General features: G+C 53.3%; 1 pseudogene; it reads left to right on the top strand.

Annotated features, from left to right (window-relative positions):
• Positions 1-5: 5 nt before the first annotated feature.
• The window catches only part of LOC104998653, an 11,326-nt pseudogene continuing 7,183 nt past the window's right edge, over positions 6-4,148 (top strand).

Here is a 4,148-nt window from a genome sequence, read left to right as displayed (position 1 = left end):
TGAGGATGGGTGCTGGCAGGAAGCTCTCTTCCAGGGCTGTGTTGGGAGCAGTGGGACCAGGTACGACCAGGTGAGTCCCCACCAGACCTCCTGCTCCCACCCAGCCAGCCCTCTGGTTACTCGGCCCCCACAGGACTCCAGTAACAAGGCCAGCTTCTCCATCAGGCCAGGAGCTCGAGCACTACAGGGCAGTGTCAGTGTGCATGTCAGAGTAGGAATGGCTGGTCAGAGCGGAGCAACCCCCTGCCCCTAGTGCTGACAGGTAATGTGGAGGGTGCGGTCCCTCCCACTGTGGGAGCCTCCTCACGGGCAGAGGAGCAGAGTGTGGGCTCAGGTGGACCCCTCTTCTCCCAACCCACACCCAGAGTCAGTGGGCTGGAGGTCCCCCTTTGACACAGCCCCTCCCCCGAGGAGTGTACAGGGTGCCCTCTCTCTCCCCCAAGCCCGGCTTGCTCATGCTCCCTGGAGACAATCTGACCCTCTGGTGTCGCTCAGAGGCCAGCTTTGGCAGATTCGCTCTGACCAAGGACGAGGGGCTCAACCCTCCCCTCCGTCTAGAAGGTCAGAAGAGCCCGACTTCCCCCTGGGCCATGTGAACAGCACCCACGGAAAGTGTTAAGTGAAAGTGTTAGCCACACAGCCATATTGGACTCTTTGCGACCCCATGGACTGTAGTTGACCAGGCTCTGCTGTCCATGGAATTGTCCAGGCAAGAATACTGGAGTGGGTTGCCATTTCCTTCTCCAGCACCCACGGGGGCCGGTACAGATGCTACAGTGGACACAACCTCTCCTATGTGTGGTCGGCCCCCAGCGCCCCCCTGGGCATCCTGATGACAGGTGAGGCGCCCTTGTCGTGGCCCAGGTCCCGACCGTGTGCTTAGGGCACTGGACCAGGGTCAGCCCTGGTGGTGACGGGTCCAGGGAGAGCGTCCTGGAGCAGAGGCCCAGGTGGTGCAGGGGTCTAGGGAGGGAACGTGGAAACAGGAGTGAGAGGCACAAAGATTAAGGAGACCCACACAGACAGACCGAGAGGAGCTGGGAGGGCCCTCAGCTCAGGGTCTGGGGTATGGGGAGGGGCTCTCTACACATCACCTCTGTCCTCCCCCAAGAATGCACAGGAAACCCTCCCTTTCCATCCGCCCAGGGGCCTCAGTGCCCCGGGGAGAGGATGTGACCCTGCAGTCGCTCTGAGGTCTGGTCAGACACCTTCCATCTGTCCAAAGAGGGGCCGCTCACTCCTCCCTAGCACCTTCATCTGCAGAACCTGGCTCCACCCGTTCAGGCCAACTTCACCCTGAGTGCTGTGACCTCAGCCCACAGTGGGACCTACAGGTGCTACAACTCACACAACACTGCCCCACACCTGCTGTTGCTCCCCAGCGACCCCCTGGAGCTCCAGGTCTCAGGTGAGGAGACCCCTGCCCATACCCACTGAGGAGTCAGACCCACAGCTCAGCCCTGCTCCTGGGGAGCTCTGGGATGCTTGCAAAGAAGGGAAACATGGGGATATCAGCCACAGGTGACCCCACCTCACAGAGGGATGGATAATACAAGGGGATCCCTCTCCGTCTACTCCACATACTCCCTCCCCAGGGTCCAGGCAGTGCTAGGTGTGCAGAGGGGACTGAAGAGTGGAACGTTCTGGGCTTTGAGGGAAGACATGGAGCTAAAAGCAGCATGAAGACCCAGACACACCCCCACACCCTCCTTCTGTCCTTGTTCCAGGGAGCAGCTGGGGCCTGCAAACCCCACCCACATGCGTGAGCTCCACGTCTGCTGAGTAACCGAGTCCTCCTAGCCTGGAGGAGATGGAGTTTTCCTGGCCCTGGGTGACCTCCTGCTCCCCCTTCCCCACTAAACCTTTACAGGTTGCTTCCCACAGGGTCTAGGGTGGGGTGGGGATGAAGGGAGGGGGCTTCAGGTCCCAAGTGTAACTGAGCTCACTGGTCCTTACTGGCTGCTCAGAGTGAGAACTGTGTTAAGGGGAAGCCACCCAGCTGGGCAGGGAGAAAAGAGGAGGTGGGCTCCTTGCCTCTGTCCGTGGTGCTGATTCCTGGAGCCTGAGAGTCAAGGGCACCAAGGGAATCCGCCCCACAGTGTGCAGGGCAGAGAGAAGGTGGCCTCTTCGCCTCTGTCCATGGTGCTGATTTCCAGGAGCCTGAGAGTCAATGGCACCAAGGGAATCTCCTTCACTGGCTAAGCTAAAGCCTTTGACTGTGTGGCTCACAACAAACTGTGGAAAATTCTTAAAGAGAGGGCAATATCTGACTACCTTATCTGCCTCCTGAGAAACCTGTATGCAGCTCAAGAAGCAACAGTTACAACCAGACATGGAACAATGGATTGGTTCCTGATTTGGAAAGGAGTACATCAAGGCTGTATATTGTCACCCTGCTTATTTAACTTCTATGCAGAGTATGTTATGTGAAATGCTGGGCTGGATGAAGCATAAGCTGGAATCAAGACTGCTGGGGGAAATATCAATAACCTCAGATATGCAGATGGCACCACCCTAATGGCAGAAAGCAAAGAGGAACTAAAGAGCCTCGGTGACAAATTTTATTTTCTTGGGCTCCAAAATCACTGTGGGTGGTGACTGGAGCCATGAAATTAAAAGATGTCTGCTCCTTGGAAGAAAAACTATGACAAACATAGAGTGTATTAGAAGGCAGAGACATCACTTTGGTGACAAAGGTCCTTGTAGTCACAGCTATGGTTTTTCCAGTAGTCGTGTGTTGGTGTGAGAGTTGGACATAAAGAAGGCTGAGCACTAAAGAATTGATGCTTTTGAACTGTGGCGCTGGAGAAGACTCTTGAGAGTTCCTTGGACAACAAGATCAAACCAGTCAATCTTAAAGGAAATCAACCCTGAATATTGATTGGAAAGACTGATGCTGAAGGTCCAATACTTTGACCATGTGATATGAAGAGCTGACTCATTGAAAAACACTCTGATGCTGGAAAAGATTGAGGGTAAGAGGAGAAGGGTGTGACTGAGGATGAGAGAGTTGGGTGGTATCACTGACTCAATGGACATGAGTTTGGCGAATTGGCAAATATGGAATCTGCAACACACACACACACACAAAATGGGGGATGGACTGTATTTCAAGAATGAAGATGGAGGTAGAGAACAGTGTCTGGAGACACAAAGTGGAAGCCCAATGATGGAAAGACAGGCCAGAGGTTCCAGAAAGCAGAGATCCAATTCTCTGTTCCCATCTTATCTCCTTCTCCCCAGTGTTGTCTTCAAAATCTAGCTTTCTCTTTTTCATCCCTTATGTGGAGTGATGCCTCTCATTGAGGAGAGAGCAGGGAGTCTCCCTGTCCATGAACATCCTTGAGGCTGGAGGCAGAGATGGAACAACCAGTCTGGGCTTGCCAGGGAGAGGGCTGCAGAAGGAGTCAAGGAATGGATGGATGGAGAGACAGCCATTGTTTCTCATTCTGATTGAATCAAAATGAATAAATTAATTTTTTCCTCTTAGCACATAGTTCTACCAACTCTCTTCCCAGCTCCTTCTCTTTTGCCCAAGCAGATTCCGGGCCACAGACAACCTCTCTATCCACCTGAATCTACGAATTGGACAGCAGCCTGGGAAGCCCAAGGAGATGCTCTCAGGAACTCTTGCTCTCTCCCTACATCCCTCCCCAGTTGTCCCTGGGTGGGCTCTGCCCTCTGGATTCCATCCAGCCCTGGGATGAATCAGGTCAGAAGAACAGAGGAGAGGGCACCCACATGATCCAACAGGATCCAGAACCAGGCATTTTTCTTGTTTTCCTGCTTTCAAATTAAAAAATAATAATAATAACTAAGCAATAAGAAAGAGAGAAGATGAACATTTAACATTCCCCATGCCTGTGTGCTCAGTCTCTCTGTCATGTCTAATGCTTTGCAGCCCTGTGGACTGCAGCACACCAGGCTCCTCTGTCCATGGGATTTCCCAGGCAAGAATACTGGAGTGGGCTGCGACTTCCTCCTCCAGGGGATCTTCCCCAACCCAGGGATGGAACCCACATCTCCTGCGTCTCCACACTGGCAGGTGGATTCTTTACTACTGAACCACCGGGAAGCCCAAAATATGCCATAGTCCCTGGGTAATTCATTTTTGCCCCATGTTTTGCTGTTAATTTAAATATATTATA

This window comes from Bison bison, unplaced genomic scaffold, assembly GCF_000754665.1.
Source record: "Bison bison bison isolate TAMUID 2011002044 unplaced genomic scaffold, Bison_UMD1.0 scf7180017853195, whole genome shotgun sequence".
NCBI lineage: Eukaryota > Metazoa > Chordata > Mammalia > Artiodactyla > Bovidae > Bison > Bison bison.
The sequence above is the reverse complement of the archived record's forward strand: the minus strand, read 5'-3'. Positions and strand labels throughout refer to the sequence as shown.